This window comes from Saimiri boliviensis, chromosome X, assembly GCF_048565385.1.
Source record: "Saimiri boliviensis isolate mSaiBol1 chromosome X, mSaiBol1.pri, whole genome shotgun sequence".
Lineage (NCBI taxonomy): Eukaryota > Metazoa > Chordata > Mammalia > Primates > Cebidae > Saimiri > Saimiri boliviensis.
The window spans coordinates 42,854,590-42,873,906 of NC_133470.1; positions in this window are offsets into that span (position 1 = coordinate 42,854,590).

Here is a 19,317-nt window from a genome sequence, read left to right on the forward strand (position 1 = left end):
AATTTCTCATTTAATCTTCACTCAGTTTTATGAGATTAGTACTATTATTATGCCCATATTACACACATAAAATAGATATACTGAATTAAATTAAAATTAACTCATGCTGCCCATAAAGAAAATGGACTGCCCTCAAGGCAGTAAGTATCCAGGTTGATGCAGAGGGAATGAAGCACTGAGGCCCTCACAGTCTAAAATTCTATAATTCCATGATTAAATGAACTCAAGTTTACATGGGACACAGTTACCATGTTCAGGAAAAGCATGTGAAAATTTGCTATATCATCATTTTAAGAGAAGCAAAAATGAAAAGTCTTTCTGTGCAGCCCCTGTCCCCTTAGCCAGGGCAATTAGTCATATCCTTAATATGGCTCCATCAACTTGCTGAGCCATCTTGCAACTTGCTTGGACATAGGTGAGTTAGATGCCCAGTTCCACTGTCTGGTAGAGCCTAATGGCCCATGTTTGTCCCACATCTAAGTGTGCCTACTTCCTGCTGTGGTGACCCAAGTTTAAATGTTATGACTTTTGCCTCTGTTTCTCTGACTGGCCATCCTATTCCTCAGCTGAGAAAAAAGTTCTACCTACCATACAGTTGACATTTTTTAGCATTTGCTAGGATGCAAAGTCCCATGTAACTTTTCCAAAAACCCTAAAATAATAGTAAGTAGTATTGCTATTCCTATTTTACAGACGTGGAAACTGAGGTTTAACATGTCCCTGAAGTACTAAGACTTCTATAGGCTGGATCTAGGACTCAAACCTAGATCTGTCAACTTCCAAATCCACGCTCTTACCCATCATCTCCTGGAACTAGTTCTCTTGACTAATACCATCACATGTTGTCTAAGTCTTACCATGCCTAGGGCCATGAATGTATTAATTACCTATAATCATGGAGCCTCTACTCACAGGAATCCTAGGATTTCCCACCATGCAAATTGTCTCAGTTCTGTGCCCCACCAGCTTGATTAGATGCCACTCTTGAGCTGGCAAGTGAGCCATCTTAATGCCCCTGAGAGCACCCATCAAGGCCAAATTGGTTTATCTTAAGTCTCCTTGCTACCTTTGATAATGAACATGGAAGGGGAGAAAATGTGTAAATCAAAAGTGAAATCATCATCTTGAAATATTTCATACCCTTCAAGCTCTTGAGAAATAACTGAATGTGTTGTCACAAATAACTGGGAGACATTAGGATAAAAGTTCATGTGAAGTTTGATGGAGAGCATGAAGATCCTCCAAGCGCATCAGCAGAAACAGCAAAGAAGTAATAATACATTTTATGCAACAGTCTATTGGAAAGAGGAAGCATATGGAAGAAGGCAACAGCAGATTACTAAAAGCAGATGGGAACATTTTTACTTTGTGAAGAAAGTCTATGGAGATCCCAAGTTAGCTAGAGAAACATTCCTATTTTGAGTAGAACAAATATCTCGGTCCCATGAACACTAGGCCTAGACCAAGAATTGGCAACATTTGGTGGTCAGAGCACTCTGGAAAAAGGATTGGAGAGAGAGGCAAAGTGGTTTAGTGGGCTTGCCTTGGCATCAGACATGGTTGCACATCAGAGACCTGAATGCTTGTGCCCTGGATAGACTCCATTGTATGTGATGAAGACTCTCAGCTCTCCTGCCTGTCCCTGAAATACTGGAATTCTGAGAAATTGCCAGTCTTGCACTGTGAAGACATTCCCATAGTTACACAAGAGCTTCAGGATCTGACAGCTAAGTATAGTAGGATGCCAAGACTAACATCAAGGCAATGGCAAAAGGAAATTCTCGGGAAACGGTGTGACTGGCCATGCTCTGTCTGAGCAGTAGGAGAGACTTGCCACTGTTTCCACCTGGAAAGCTGTAAAATCTGTGAAGAAGGTCTGTGAAGATATTGAAACCAGTCTGTGGAAAGACAAATAAATATAATCATTATTGAATTGTTATAACAAGTGAGTCTATTGCAAACTCATTATGATGGTATAAGCCTATTGACCAACTGTATCCTTATAGTTATGATAATTACTGGCTCAGTGGAACTATCACCAAACTCCCTAATATAATTTGTTTGGTCTTTTTAAATTGTTTGTTATAAAGCAGTAAGCCTCATCCTCCTGTGAGATGTATCATATTATCTGTTACTACCACAAGTTAAATACTAAGATACATGAATTATTGACTTCTATACACAGAATCCAACATTTTCCCAATAATAATGCTATTAGCACTGTAGCAGGCACTGTTAGTGCCCTACCCAAATCCCCTCAGCCTCACCCCTACAAGACTAAAGGCTGCTTACTGTGAATAGCTGTGACTCTCTGCTTGGGAGGGTTTTGCTGGCTACCAGAGCATGCAGGGCCCTATGCATGGCAAAATGAAAGTTCTGAAGAATTAACTAAATCCCAATGATGAATGGGACTTGGAAGATAAATACCACAGCTTCCTATCCCTTTGGTTTCGATAACTCTGAGGTGTGTCTTTTACACTAGCTCCAAGAGTTCCCCTGCAGTATTGCGCTCCAGTTGCCTATGGTGGCAATTTACTAGAACACATACCCTTGGTTGGCTTCCCTACCTTATATCCCCAATCCTCAATCAGTGCCTTCCAGTACCCCTCACCCAAATTAATCATTAGCACTGGAATCCTTGTCTCAGGGTCTACTTCTGCTGTAACCTGGGCTAAGACACGTACTAACTCTTTTTTTTCTGACATACCTTTCTGGGTGGGAAAGACAGTGGACTGTAGACATTTGGTACCTGAAGTACATCTGTGGGAGTATGATATATGTCATTTGTGTCACGGCAGAATCAAAGTTGAGAGTTGTCATAAAACATGCCTCTGACTAATTAATGGACTGTGACACAAGGTGGCTTTAAGAAGGGATGACAGCTCAGGAAAGAAAGGGCTCCTGGAGAACAAGGACGCACCTTATGGCCCCTCTGCTCCCAGTCTCAAGTTTAATGAATGTTAGCTTATAGAAAAAGGCCTGAGAACACCTCTTTATCTCTGAGAGGCACCAGCTGTGAGCACAGGGAGGCAAAGAAAAATTAAGTAGAGCTTCTTTTTTGTGTAAATACAGAGAAACTTTTTCCTTTTCTTTTCTTTTTTTTTTTTTTTTTTTTTTTCGGTGGAGTCTTGCTCTGTCTCCAGGCTGGAGTGCAGTGGTTCGATCATGGCTCACTGCAACATCCGCTTCCCAGGTTCAAGGGATTCTCCTGCCTCAGCCTCCTGAGTAGCTGGGACTACAGGCATCCACCAAGACGCCCGGCTAATTTTTGTAGTTTTAGTATAGACGGGGTTTCACCACATTGGCCAGGATGGCCTCGATCTCTTGACCTCGTGATCCGCTCACCTCAGCCTCCCAAAGTGCTGAGATTACAAGCGTGAGCCACCACGCCCGGCCGTCTTTTCTTTTTTTATTAAGATAAGTGAAGCAGCTCAATGTCAATTTCTGGAATGGTAGAGTAAGAACCTCTGAAAATCCACTCCTCATAAAAGCAAGAATACTGGAAAAAAAAAACTGTCAGAATCAACCTTTTCAGGACTCTGGAAATTAAAACTTGCAACAATCTTAGGAATGTTTATTCAAGAAAAATAGCTAAATCTTAGTAAGAACAGCAAATATTGTGGCATTTTAACCTATCTTAATCTCATCCTTCTCTCCCCAGCTCTGCAGTAGCCTTAAAGGCCTTGAAAAATGTAACTACAGTGGCTGGAAAACCCAGCAGTCTAGCATCCACTGGAGAGGGCAAAAGAGGTTTGGAGTTTCCCAAAAGACCCAGCCTCAGAGAATTATTACTATTTAACATGTCTGGCAGTTCACTAAAAAGCTCCATTCTCAAGCCTCATCTTCGTTTGGACTGAGTCAGAGACTTCTCTGTACAAAAGTCTACTCTGTACAAATATCCTGCAGGGCATTTATAAAAACAAGAATTGGCAGTTGCATAACATCACAGCTGCCTAAGGTGGCGTTACTAGCTGGGGCTAATAAGAGACTTATCAAAAAATGTAAAAGACAAAACTGAGGAATGAGATGTTCCTAAGAGGCTTTGAGGAGCTCTGATATATTCCAGGGAATCTAGGAGGTTACGTAAATGTGCTAGTCTGTGCGCGCAGTCCAGGAAAGACCTCAGAAAGCCCTACACTTAAAGCCTAATACAACGTATGCGAGAAAAAGAAGACTAAACTCTCACTTCCCCCTTATCTTAAGGCTCTGCACAAGCAGGAAGAGAAAGCTAAGGCAGAGGTGCAAACAAACCTGCCTGCTGAAACATTCAAAGCATATTCTAACACATATATGGAGCCCTTCAGCAAAGGCTGGGAGACTTATTGGTTCAACATATTTAAGAAAATCTTCATTCCATTAATAGCTGACCACTATGCCAATTAAGAAGAGACTTCAGTGGCTACACACAACAAAGAATACAGACTTTATATAATTAGTCCAGGAAAGTTACTGAACATACTACAAATCAATATCTCTTATGAATACAGATACAAAAATCCTTTAAAAATTACTAGCAAACTGGCCAGGCACAGTGGCTCATGGCTGTAATCCCAGTACTTTGGGAGGCCGAGGTGGGTGAATCACAAGGTCAGGAGATGGAGACCATCCTGGCCAACGTGGTGAAACTCCATCTCTACTAAAATACAAAAACCTACGCTGGGCGCGGTGGCTCAAGCCTGTAATCCCAGCACTTTGGGAGGCCAAGGCAGGTGGATCACGAGGTCAAGAAATCAAGACCATCCTGGTCAACAAGGTGAAACTCCGTCTCTACTAAAAATACAAAAAGTTAGCTGGGCATGGTGGTGTGTGCCTGTAATCCCAGCTACTCAGGAGGCTGAGAAAGGAGAATTGCCTGAACCCAGGAGGCGGAGGTTGCGGTGAGCCAAGATCACGCCATTGCACTTCAGCCTGGGTAATAAGAGCAAAACTCCGTCTCAAAAAAAAAAAAAAAAAAACCAAAAAACTAGCCAGGCGTGGTGGCACACACCTGTAGTCATAGCTACTCTGGAATCTGATGCAGGGGAATCGTTTGAACCTGGGAGGCGGAGATTGCAGTGAGCTGAGATCGTGCCACTGCACTCCAGCCTGGTGATGGAGCAAGATTCCATATCAAAACAAAAAACAAAAACCAAAAAACCTAGCAAACTGAATCCAGCAACATATAAAAAGAATTATATACCATGGCCAAGTGGCCTTTATCACAAGAATGCAAGGTTGTTTAATATACAAAATCAACCAGTGTAACATACCATATTAATAAAATATAGGACAAAAGCCACATGATTGTATCAAGAGATGCTGAAATAGCACTGATAAAATCCAGCACACTTTCATGAAAAAAACACTCAAGAAACTGGGAATAGAAGAGATCTTAACCTGAGAAAGGACATCTGCAGAAATTAAGGGTTAACATCATACTTAATGATGAAAGACTAAATTCTTTCCCCATAAAATCAGGAAAAAGACAAGGATGTCCACTCTCACCACTTTTATTCAATATTGTAAAGGAGGTTGTAGCCCTGGCAATTAGACAAGAAAAACAAATAAAAGACATACAGATCAGAAAGGAAGAAGTAAAACTATCTGTATTCACAGATGACAAGGTCTTAGATATAGAAGATCATAAGGAATTGACACCAAAATTATTAGGAGTAGTGAGTTCAGCAAGATTGCAAGATACAAGACCAGCGTACAAAATCATTTGTCCTTCAATACACTCATAATAGACAATTTGACAATGAAATTAAGGAAACAATCCTATTTAGAATAGCATCAAAAAGAATAAAAAGGTCTCTGGTGAGAAGAGGACCCAGAAAAAAACAAAACAAAACAAAACAGGAATAAATTTAACAAAAGGGGTTATAACATAAAACACAATATAAAAAGAAAAAGTACAAATTACCCAATTACAAATTGGGCAAAAGTTTGAGTAGACATTTCTCCAAAGACATATAGGCCAATAAACACATATTATTAGTCATCAGACAAATCACAATCAAAATCAAAATCATGATGAGATATCACCTCACACGTGCTAGGATGGCTATAATCAGAAGGACGGATAATAACAAGTGTTGACAAGGATGGGAAAAATTGGAACCCTCATATGTTGCTGGTGGAAATATAAAATGATACAGGCACAGTGGAAAGCAGTCTGGCAGTTCCTCACTAAGTTTATCATAGTTACCACATGACCCAGCTATTCTGTTCCTACTTATTTCACCAAGAGAACTGAAAACATATGTCTACACAAAAGTTTGTACAGGAATATTTATGCTGTAAGAATTTTTCATAATATCCAAAAGGTAGAAACGACCCAAATGATGATTGAATAAACAAAATGTGGCATACCCAAACAATGGAATATTATTCAGTCATAAAAAGAAATAAAGTTCTGATACATGCTACAACACAAATGGACCTTGAAAACATTGTGCTAAGCTAAACAAGTCAGGCATAAAGGCCACGAATTGTATGATTCCATTTATATTAAGTTCCAGAATAGGCAGATCCATGGAGACAGATGGTGAATTGATAGTTGCCAGCAGCTACAGGGGGAGGGAATGGGGAATGGCTTCTAATGGGGAGGTGACAATGGGATACAATTTCATCCTTGAGGGGGATAAAAACGTTCTGGAATTAGGCAGTGGTGATGGTTATACAACTTTGTAAATATACTGAAAACTTGAATTTGTATAGTCCAAAAGAATGAATTTTATGGTGTGTGTATCACATCTCAAAAAAGCTATTATTTAAAATCAAATAAATAATAATAAAATATAAGAAAAAAAAATAGATGAAGCAGGAATGGTTACCAGCAACAGCCTCTATTATAAGGAAGGAACATGGCTTCCTAGGTGATATCAAGGCCAAAGCTTTCAGGCTACTTTTTACATCCTTAGAACTCAAAAATGTAACTTTATCGGGAACTAGAGGATTGCAAAGGGCTGATGTATTCTTTCCCAGAAATTCTCCTAAAACATCCTTCAGTGCAGTTTGTGGGGGCCAATGAGAAGAGGGAGCAATCCTGCTCCAGCACATGTCCCTTGGCATGCCAGATGACAGTGATGAACACTGATGCTTATTTATAATTTATAAACTACTTTGAAAATGATTCAGAGAGGAAGTACCAAAGGTGACATGCCTGCTAAAGGGGAGGCAGTTAGAGGAAAAGATGGACTCAGGGCCAACTTCATGGGTGTGCCCCCTGTGCAGTCACACAGGGCCTGCTACTCTGAGGGGCTTGTGCTTGGTGTAATGCCTTGCTGTTGCTGTCTCGAAGTTCTTAGTAATTTCATCTTCAAACTTGTATTTCGTAAGCAAAGTCTGATGGAACAATGGAGCATGAGCATAAGCAGAAAAGATAAGAGCAGCATGCATGTCCACTAGTCCTTGTTCCCTTATTCACATAGAACATTTTAATACCTCATGAGCACAAAATTCTGGTGAAATCTTGATGCATCAAGAGTTCGCTGACACTAAAAGTGAATCAACGTGAAGATGTTACTTCTACCAACTGAGCAAGTAAGGGCACTGACAGCACCAGAAGCCATGTTACCATTTGAATTTTATTTGGGGATTTTATTTTTTATTTCGAGACAGATTCTTGCTCTGTGGCCCAGGCTGGAGTGCAGTGGTGTGATCTTGGCTCCCTGCGACCTCTGCCTCCCAGGCTCAAGCGATTCTTGTGCCTCAGCCTCCCAAGCAGCTGAGATTACAGGTGCCTGCCACCGCGCCCAGCTAATTTTTGTATTTTTAGTAGAAACGAGGTTTCTCCATGCTGGCCAGGCTGGTTTTGAACTCCTGATCTCAAGTGATCCTCCCACCTTGACCTCCCAAAATTCTGGGATTACAGGCATGAGCCACTGAACCTGGCCTGAACCAGAACTTGCCAAGAAGGTAATGGTGTTCCGGTTGGGCGCTGTGGCTCATGCCTGTAATGACAGCACTTTGAGAGGCTGAGGCAGGCAGATCACCTGAAATCAGGAGTCCGAGACAGCCTGGCCAACATGGTGAAACCCCGTCTCTATTAAAAATTTAAAAAAATTTCCAGGCATGGTGGTGCATATCTGTAATCACAGCTACTCAGGAGGCTAAGGCACGAGAATCGCTTGAAACCCGGGGACAGAGATTGCAATGAGCCAAGATCAGGCTACTGTACTCCATCCTGGGCTGCAGAGCAAGACTCTGTCTCAAAAAAAAAAAAAAGAAAGAGAAAGAAAGAAAGGAAGGAAGGAAGGAAGGAAGGAAGGAAGGAAGAAAGTAACATTCTAAGAAACACAGACAACCACTTTCTCTGAAAATGATGATATAAAAGAAAACAGAAAACAGGCCAACCCATAGTTCCTTTTCCTTTCGGTTTTTCCTTATTCATCAGTAAGCCAAAGGAGAGAGTGTTGGGAGCATGTGTGCATATCAAGATACGAAGTAAAAGTATTTGGCTTTGTTTTGTGTCATGTTTTCCATTGTTCTGATAAGAATGAAACGTATATCCATATGTGACCTACAAAATACTAATTGCATAATTTTGGTGATTCTGCATATGGGTGAAATGCTCTTATATTTTGATTTAAAAGTAGCACTGGGTAACATAAAAATAAATGACCCAATTCATGCTAATAATTTAAATTTTTCGTTACTTTCATACTGAGAACCACATTAGCAAATAAAAAATGTAACGACAAGTCAAGAAAAATAGACCATGGAAGAAAGGATAAAGCTTCCCATTTTTAGTACCTCTAATGTACTTTGTTCCTGCTTTTTGAACAAGGAGTCCTGCATTTTTATTTTGCACTGGGCCCCGCAATTTATGTAACTGGAGATTGCCTTGATATCTGCATTTGTGGTTTTCAAAAAGTCTGCCACTTCACAAACCCACACTTTATGTTGGAATCACTGTGTGGGTGTAAATTGTGTGAGTAGGTGTGTGTTAGCAGGGGTGGAGTGAGGAGGGAAAGCGGCAGTGGCAAGACCAAATTAAGAACACACAGATTTCAGAAAAGGAAGTGGTCATTGGATTCTCTGAAGGGCTCACAGTATTAAAGTCACAGGAACAATGCTGAGATATTATCATGTTGCATTTTCCAAGTCAAATGATGAAGAGATGGAGGTGGGGGGAGGAGTTTCTGCTTCACCATGGCAGCAAAAAGGTTTTCAGAAGCCTGCGTGAAGCAGTTCTCTCTCAGCACCAAATGTACAGAATGTGAAGGACAACCAGAAGCGGTTGTAAATGTCATTTGTTGTGAGATGGAAAGTAGTCTCGAGATTTTTCTCATATTTAACCCTTGGCGTTTTTGTGAAAAAGAGTTGCCGCCTCCCAGTGCCCATGCAATGAATGTTTTCAAACACACCACCTCTCTTCTTGCATAAAATGAGGTTTACATTATTTTATTCCTATTTCTTAACATCTACTTGACGAGTTCAAGCATTTAATATATATTATCCTGTGATAAATATAAAATATTTTGAAGATACAAAATTGAGGCCCGGTAAAATTGAGTAGTTTGCTCCATGTCACACAAAAGGCTGAGGAAGAACCCAAATTTTTTGCTTCTTGATATAATGAGTGGGATACTGGATCTTGTTCCCTTTCTCTATAAAGACAGAACATGATGTTCCAATTTGGTGTTGGTTGTGTGCTTTTGTGGGCAGGAAGGAATGATGAGTCATTTTAGACTAAGAGCTACTTCCGATATTGTTAAGGTCAGCTGATGAGACATTTTAGTTTCACCTCCCACCTTAATTATCTTTTATCATGTAATATAACATAATCATAGATTCTGGGAATTATGACTCAGATTTATTTGGGGAGCCATTATTAGGCCTACAGCATACATCAGTCAAAACTGGAGAAATATACAACTCAACAATCAATTTGTAGACTTCGATACTGCGCTCTCAATCATTGATAGAATGATTAGACAGAAAATCAGCAAGGATATATAAGACTTCTGGGCCTTCATTCAAAAATGGGCGAAGGATATGAACAGATACTTTACAAAAGAAGACATACAGGAGGCCAACAAACATATGAAAAAATGCTCATCATCACAGGTCATCAGAGAAATGCAAATCAAAACCACATTGAGATACCATCTCACACCAGTTAGAATGGCGATCATTAAAAAATCGGGAAACAACAGATGCTGGAGAGGATGTGGAGAAATAGGAACACTTTTACACTGTTGGTGGGAGTGTAAATTAATTCAACCATTGTGGAAGACAGTGTGGCGATTCCTCAAGGACCTAAAAATAGAAATCCCATTTGACCCAGCAATCCCATTACTGGGTATATATCCAAAGGATTATAAATCATTCTACTACAAGGACACGTGCACACGAATGTTCACTGCAGCACTGTTTACAATAGCAAAGACCTGGAACCAACCCAAATGCCCAACGATGATAGACTGGATAGGGAAAATGTGGTACATATACACCATGGAATATTATGCAGCCATCAAAAACGAGGAGTTCACGTCCTTTGTAGGGACATGGATGAACCTGGAAACCATCATTCTCAGCAAACTGACACAAGAGCAGAAAATCAAACACCATATATTCTCGCTCATAGGTGGGTGTTGAACAATGAGAACACATGGACACAGGGAGGGGAGCACTACACACTGGGGTCCGTTGGGGGGAAATGGGGGAGGGGCGGGGGGGTGGGGAGGTGGGAAGAGATAGCATGGGGAGAAATGACAGATACAGGTGAGGGGACGGAAGGCAGCAAAGCACACTGCCATGTGTGTACCTATGCAACAATCTTGCATGTTCATCACATGTACCCCAAAACCTAAAATGCAATTAAAAAAAAAAATAAATTAAAAAAAAAAAAAAAAAAAAGACTTCTGGGCCTTATGTGTATTGCTATACAGATATCAAACAACTTGACCTAAGTAACATCTATAGAACACTCCACTGAATGACAACATAATACACACATAAATATTCTTGCTTTCTGCAAGACCAAGTGGGATTTATTACAGGATGCAAAGTTAGTTTAAAGCCAAAATTCAGGCTGGGTGCAGTGGCTCACGCCTGTAATCCCAGCACTTTGGGAGGCTGAGGCAGGAGGATCATGAGGTCAAGAGAGCGAGACCATCCTGACCAACATGGTGAAACCCAGTCTCTACTAAAAATACAAAAAAACTGGCTAGGCGTGGTGGCATGCACCTGTAGTCCCAGCTACTCCAGAGGCTAAGGCAGGAGAATTGCTTGAACCTGGGAGGCAGAGGTTGTAGTGCGCTGAGATGGCACCACTGCACTTCAGCCTGGGAGATAGAGTGAGACTCCATCTCAAAAAAAACAAACAAAAAAAGCCAAAATTCAAATAATGTAATAGACATAGAACAGGCATTTCACAAAATTCAATACCCTTTTATGGTAAAAATACTCAACAAAGTTGTAATAGAAAGGAACTTTCTCAATCTGAGAAAGCACGTCTATGAAAAATCTACAGTTACCATCACCATCCTATTTCACAGTGAAAGACTGAATGCTTTTTCCCCAAAATCAGAAACAAGGAAAAGATGTCCATCTCACCAATTCTACTCCACATTGCACTGGAGATCTGGCCAGAGCAATCATGTAATTAAAAAGAGGTAGAAAGCATTCAGCTAGAAAAAAAGAAGTAAAACTTCACAAATGATCTAATCCTGTGAATAGAAAATCCTAAGGAGTTCCCAAAACACTTATTAGAACTGATAAACAAGTTCACCAAGGTTGCAAATGACAATACCAATATATGAAAATCAATTGTATTTATATATACGTATACACAAAGGATGAACAATCCAAAAGTGAAATTAAGAAAATAATTCCATCCATAATATCACCAAAAAGAATAAAAATTTAGGAATACATTTAACAAAACAATTGCAAGACATGTGCAATGAAAATTATAAAACATTGCTGAGGGAAATTAAAGAAAATGTAAATAAATGGAGAACGTCCATGTTTATGAATTGGAAAACTTCTTATTGTTAAAATGGCAATTCTTCCAAATTAATCAATAGATTCAATGCAGTCCCCATCAGAATTCCAGCAGGCTTTCTCTCTCTCAATTTCTCTCACAAAAAAATCATAAGCTGATCCTAAAATGTTTATGAAAAACCAAAAGACGCCAAAGAGCTAAAATGATTTTTTTTTGAGACGGAGTCACACTGTTGCCCAGGCTGGAGTGCAATGGCATGATCTGACTGCACTCTCTGCCTCCCAGGTTCAAGCGATTCTTCCCCCTCAGCCTCGCGAGTAGCTGGGATTACAGGCATGCACCACCATGCCCAGCTTATTTTTGTGTTTTTAGTAGAGATGGGATTTCACCATATTGGCCAGGCTGGTCTCGAACCCCTGACCTCGTGATCTACCGCCTTGGCCTCCCAAAGTGCTGGGATTACAGGTGTGAGCCACTGCGCCCAGCCAAAATGATTTTTTAATAGAAATTTGGTGGTCTTTCACTTTGCAATTTAAAAAACTTATTATAAAGCTATCGCAATCAAGATAAACCAAAAAATCAACAATAAACCGGGAGTGGCAGCTCATGCCTGTAATCCCTTTGGGAGGCCGGGGCAGGCACATCACAAGGTCAAGAGATCAAGACGATCCTGGTCAACATGGTAAAACCCTGTCTCTACTTAAATACAAAAATTAGCTGGGCAAGGTGGCATGCGCCTGTAGTCCCAGCTACTCTGGAGGCTGAAGCAGGAGAATTGCTTGAACCCAGGAGGCAGAGGTTGCAGTGAGCCAAGATCGCACCACTGCACTCCAGCCTGGTGCCTGGTGACAGAGCGAGACTCTGTCTCAAAAAATAAATAAATAAATAAATAATAAACAATAAGAAATATTGGCAAGGATGTGGATAAACAAGAACTCTCATTTCCAAAGTCGTGTAGTCATTTTGGAAAATGGTTTGGCAGTTTCTTTAAAAGTTAAATATGCTTTTTCCCATACTACCCATCAATTCCACTCCTTGGTATTTATCCAAGCTAAATGAAAACATTTGTTCACACAAAAACTTGTACACCCATGTTCATAGCAGCAGCATCCATAAAAGCCAAAACACGGAAGCAAACCAAGTGTTGATTGATGAATGAATAGATAAACAAAATGTGGTATAGCCAAACAATAGAATATTTTTGGCAATAAAAAGAAATAAAGTAATGATACATGCCACAACATGGAAGAACCTCAGAAATATACTATGTTTAAGAAGCAAGACACAAAAGAACACATACTGTATGATTCTTTTTATATGTAAAAAAAAAAAAAAAGCTAATCAATCTATAGAGAAAGTGGATTAGTGGTTGCCTGGGATTGGACGTAAGAATGGGAAGTCGCCGGGCACGGTGGCTCAAGCCTGTAATCCCAGCACTTTGGGAGGCCGAGGCGGGTGGATCACGAGGTCGAGAGATCGAGACCATCCTGGTCAACATGGTGAAACCCCGTCTCTACTAAAAGTGCAAAAAATTAGCTGGGCATAGTGGCACGTGCCTGTAATCCCAGCTACTCAGGAGGCTGAGGCAGGAGAATTACCTGAGCCCAGGAGGCGGAGGTTGCGGTGAGCCGAGATCGCGCCATTGCACTCCAGCCTGGGTAACAAGGGCGAAACTCCATCTCAAAAAAAAAAAAAAAAAGAATGAGAAGTGATTGGAAATAGACACAAGATTTCCTTTCAGGGTAATGAAAATATTCTAAAACTAGGCAATGGTAATAATTGCCCAACTCAGTAAATTTACTAAAGATCATTGAATTGTGCACTTAAAATGGGTGAATTTTATGGCATATAAATTATATATTTTAATTTAGTTAATAATTTAAATTTAAATAATTTACATTTAGTTAGTAAAGTTAATTAATAATTATATGTTTAAATTTAGTTAATAATGGCTGGGCCCGGTTGGTCACACCTGTAATCCTAGCACTTTGGGAGGCCAAGGTGGGTGGATCACCTGAGGTCAGGAGTTCAAGACCAGCCTGGCCATCATGGTGAAACCCATCTGTTTTAAAAAAAGAAAATTTTAGTTAATAATAATGATAGAAATCAAATTCTCCATTTAGGCACAGAACACACTTCAGCTACTTTAGAGTATTAGCTAGTGGTTGCTGCCCATAAGGCAAGGCCCTTAGAGGCATCTTTTTATGTAAAGTTAATAACTATAATAGCATTTCTTGAGTTCTTACTATAAGCCATACACTATCTTAAGCACTTGAAATGCATTTATTCTTTTAATGCTCATAATAAATTTATGAGTTAAGTAACTTGTTCAAAGTCACACAGGTGGCCAAACCAAGATTCAAACGTATGCCTGCCTGACTCTAGTTTTCGCTCTACAGTCTCACATTCTTGAGTTCTTACATGAAACTAGAAAAAAGAAAAAAAAAATCACCACCTTTAAAGAGGTCTAGAAGACTTGATACCTACTTAAACTGACATAATAGCAATTATGATCACAGATTTTAAGACAAAGAAAATGAGTTAGTCTCTAATGCTGTGTAAAAAAAAAAAAAAATCACTCCAGACTTAGTTGCTTAAAACAACAATAAACATTTAATATCTTCCACAATTTCGAGGTGTCAAGAATCTGGGGACAGCTTGGCTCCATGGCTCTAGTTCTGGTTTCTCATGAGGTTGTACTCAAGATACCAGCCCGGGCTGCAGTCAGATAAAGGCTCAACTAGGGCTGGAGCATCTGCCTCCAAGGTGGCTCGCTCACATTCCTAGGAGGTTGGTGCTGACTGTTGGTGAGAGGCCTTAGTTCCTCTCCACATGGTCCTCTTTACAGGGCTGTGTATGTCTCCTCACGATAAGGTGACTAGCTTCCTCCAGAGCAAACTGTCCAAGAGCCCAAGGTGGCAGCTAGGCTGTCTTTTATGATCTAACCTCAGAGGTCACACATCATCACTCTGCAATGTCCTATTCGGTATAGGAAGGGTCTACACAAGGACTTGAATATGGCGAGGCAAGGGTCATTACAGTCCTCCTTGGAGGTTGGCTGACACAGCAAATGTTTAGCTCACTCTGCTAGGGCTGGGAGAGCTGGAACGGTCAAGCATTTAGTACCACATTTACCAGAGACATACACATGACACTCCAAATAAAAAATACTCCAAAGTCATAGACAGCCAACTGTCTCTTTGGGCCGCAGCCCCGCTCTGCTCAGCGCACATAGCAATCCGAGTGGACTCAGATGGTGAATGGGAAGCCAAACATGTGGCTTTTGCTGCCTCTACAGGCCCCTCATCCTGTGCCTCTGATTTCCTATCCTTGACAGGTTCTTCGCGCGTCCCACATCGCCTACTTCTCATCGAAATGGGCCTGTCGTGTATTTCATCTTCTAAAATCTTTTGTTTCATCTAGAGCTTGGAAAGCTCTAAGTCTGGAATACTAATTCAAGGTAGTGGGTTAGATACTCATTTGGTATACTTGTGTTCTAATTGCCTTCTAAAGCTTTAACCCCCCAAAATGGGTGCTTATGGGAGTTTTTGTCATTTGCAGGTGGCGGGGGGCATTTCTGTTTCTTTAAATCAGATCAAGTTGATTCAAACCATACATTCATGCATTTATTAAGTCAGCCAGCCAGCCAACCAGCATTTATTGAGTGCCTACTATGTACCAGGCACTTTCCTAGGTACTATATAAAACTCATCTTGGATACTATGAATGAATGGCAGCAAAACATGTTATAGGTTCCACAGCTGCAGAGTATAGACAGATCAAACATAGCACTCCTTCCGAAGGTTCCAAGGGAAGATACAGAGTCATCTTCAAGTACAGCACTCTATGATACCCATATATTACTACTGGAAAGGTAGATTTGTTAGCATCTCAGCCATACCTAGGAAACTCTTGTCAGCCAAAAAAAACCTCAAATTAGTTCCTTTGAGTGCAGCTTTTTAAAAGTACATTTAAAATACCACCCCCATGAACACTTCAAAAGGTACATTTCTGAACCCTATGAATATGAAAATATAATTCCCATCTAAGAGTTGATATGCTGCCTAAAATAAGGCAGCTAACAAATGTTGCCTCCTGAATAATTAGATATTACAAGTGTTAAGAGCTGTCAGGACAGGGTACCATGGTTATAGAAACCAGATAATTAAAATTGTCTTACGTTCCTCAGCAATTTGTCTTTTCTTCACTAACAAAGAGAAATAGAGGAATGATCATTTATATAATCAACAAAAACTCCTCAGTGCTCACTCTGTACAGTAACTAACTGTGCTGAAGCCGGGAATGCAAAGGCGGACGAAAAGACAAAGCCCAGCATCATCGAGCTTAAACTGCAGTAGGAAGGCATGAATCAAATAATTATTTCAGAAATTTATTCACAAGGGCAATGGGTGTAAGAAGAAAAAGATGGTCCAAAAATAATGTATACAACCATGCACTTCAAAAACCACATTTTATGACCAAGACTGTGCTCCTATTTTAGCATACAGGGAAGCAGTATACCACATTCATCTTGGAAACTAAGTTCTAAAGTCTCACTATTTGAGTTCCAATTCCATCTCCGCCATTTAGAAGCTGCAAGACCTTGGGTAGTATAAATATTCTCTCTAAGCTCCGGTTTCCTCATCAGAAAATAAAGCCTACTTTGAGGTGCCCTCGTGATAATTGAGATGATACCTGACAAACCATACCGCCCAACATATAATGAGTATATCTATAATTTTATTAACCATGGCTTATTTAAGGTAATATTAAAATTACTTTCCATTCCTTGAAGAAACAGTATTATAAAAGGTTTGGGTTTATCTTTTCTCCATGCATTTATTCAACCATTTATTTATATCTTTGACATTTTTCTTGCCAAAACTAAAGGAGAATATAGAATACCACTTTATTTTTGTTGTTTTGATTTTCAAATGCATTTATTTTTAAACTGACATATAAAATTGTATGTATTTATCACGTACAACATGTTTTGAAGTATATATACATGTTTTGAAGTATATATACAATGTAGAATGGTTACAGTTAGCTAATTATTAAATGCATTACCTCACATAGTTGTCATTTTGCAGTCAGAACACTTAACATCTACTCTCTTAGCATTTTTAAAAAATATATCGTTATGATGGTCATCATACTATACAATAGGTCTCTTGGACTAATTCCTCCTACCTAATTATAATTATGTATACTTTCACCAACATTTCCTGAACTCCCCTCCCTGCAACCACCCTAGCTTCTGGTAACTGCCATTCTTCTTTTTAATTCTATTAGATCAATTTTTTTAGATTCCACATGAGTGAGAATATGTGGTATTTGTCTCCCTATGCCTGGCTTATTTCACTTAACATAATGTCTTCCAGGTTCATTCATTTTGCTACACACAGCAGAATTTCCTTCTTTTTTTGTAGCTGAATAGTATTCCACTGTGTATATGTCCCACATTTTCGTTATCCATTCATCCGTTGATGGACTTTTAAGTTGATTTCATATCATGACTATTGTGAATAGTGCTGCGACAAACATGGGGGCACAGAAATCTCTACAACATACTGATTACTGATTTTCCTTCCTTTGGATATATACCAGTATATCCCACTACTAGTGGGATTGCTGGATCCTATGGTAGTTGTATTTTTAATTTTTTGAGACACCTCCATAAGGTTTTCCATAATGGTTGCCCTAACTTATATTTCCACCAAGAGTATGCAAGGGTTTCTTTTTCTCCACATGCTTTTGTCTCTTGTCTTTCTGGTAACAGCCACTCTAACAGGTGTGACTTAATCTCATTATGGTTTTGATTTTCATTTCCCTGATAATTAGTGATGTTGAACATTTTTTCATATACCTGTTGGTCATTTGTAGTCTTATTTTGATACCTATTTAGGTGATATGGTTTGGCTGTGTCCCCACCCAAATCTCATCTTGTAGTTCCCATAATCCCCACGTGTAGTGGAGGGACCTGGTGAAAGGTAATTGAATCATGGGGGCAGTTACCCCCATGCTGTCCTCGTGATAGTGAGTTCTCATGAGATCTGGTGATTTTATAAGGGACTTTTTCCCCTTTGCTCAGTATGTCTCCTTCCTACTGCCCTGTGAAGATGGTGCCTTTGTTCCCTTTGCCTTCTGCCATGATGGTAAGTTTCCTGAGACCTTTCCAGCCATGCAGAATTTGAGTCAATTAAATCTCTTTTCTTTATAAATTACCCAGTCTTGGATATTTCTTCACAGCAGTGTGAAAATGGACTAATACATTAGGCGTTTTGCTCATTTGAAAAATCAGATTGCTTATATTTTTGCTATTGCTTTGTTAGAGTTCCTTATAATTTTGGTTATTAACCCCTTATAAGGTGTATGGTTTGCAAATATTTTCCCCATTCTTTAGGTTGTATCTTCTGTACCAAAAAGTATCTGAGACAGATCTCAATCAATTTAGAGGTTTATTTTGCCAAGATTGAGGATCATGGCCCATGACACAGCTTCAGGGGGTCCTGAGAACATGTGCCCAGGATGGTAGGGTTATAGGCTGATTTTATACCTTTTAGGGAGATAGAAGTCATAGGCAAATACATAAATCAATATAGGTAAGGTATACATTGGTATGGCCCAAAAAGGTGGAACATCTCAAAGCAGGGGGGCTTCTAGGTCATAGGTACATTCAAAGGTTTTCCTGATTAGCAAATTGGTTGAAAGAGTTAATCTCTGCCTGAAGAGTTAAAGTCAACTTGACTTAAGGTAAGGAGGTGGTTGTGGAATCCCAAGATTCTTGTCATATAGATGGAGGCTCCAGGTAGCAGGCTACAGAGAGAATAGATAGTGAATGTCTCTTATTGGACCTTAAAAGGTGTCAGACTCTTAGTTAATTCTCTCCTAGAACTGAAAAAGACCTGGAAAGGGAAGGGCATTCTCTACAGAATGTAGATTTCCCCCACAAGAGATGGTTTTGCAGGGCCATTTCAAAACATGTCAAACAAACGTATTTTAGGATAGAATATTTTGATTTCCTTTAGGGCCTGTTATCTGCCATGTGATGTTATACCAAAGTTAGGTTGGAGTTGGTATCTTTTTTTTTTAAGGTGTGCACTTTTATTCAACTGGTCTCAAGTCAGTATGCATGTAAGCCCTGGCTGCCTCCACACCTCCTCCGACTCCAAGCAAGACCAAAAACCTTCATACATCTCAAGCTGAGGGACAAAAGGGGGTTCACAATGGCTCATCATTCAAAATAAAACAAAATTTAAAAAGCAAATTTAAGGCAAAGATTAAAAATTTTTTGCATTACATAATTTACATGAAAGCAATGCTATCACCTCCCCTGTGTGGAGAGGACTGGGCCATTCTCCCTAGAGAGAAGTGGGGGT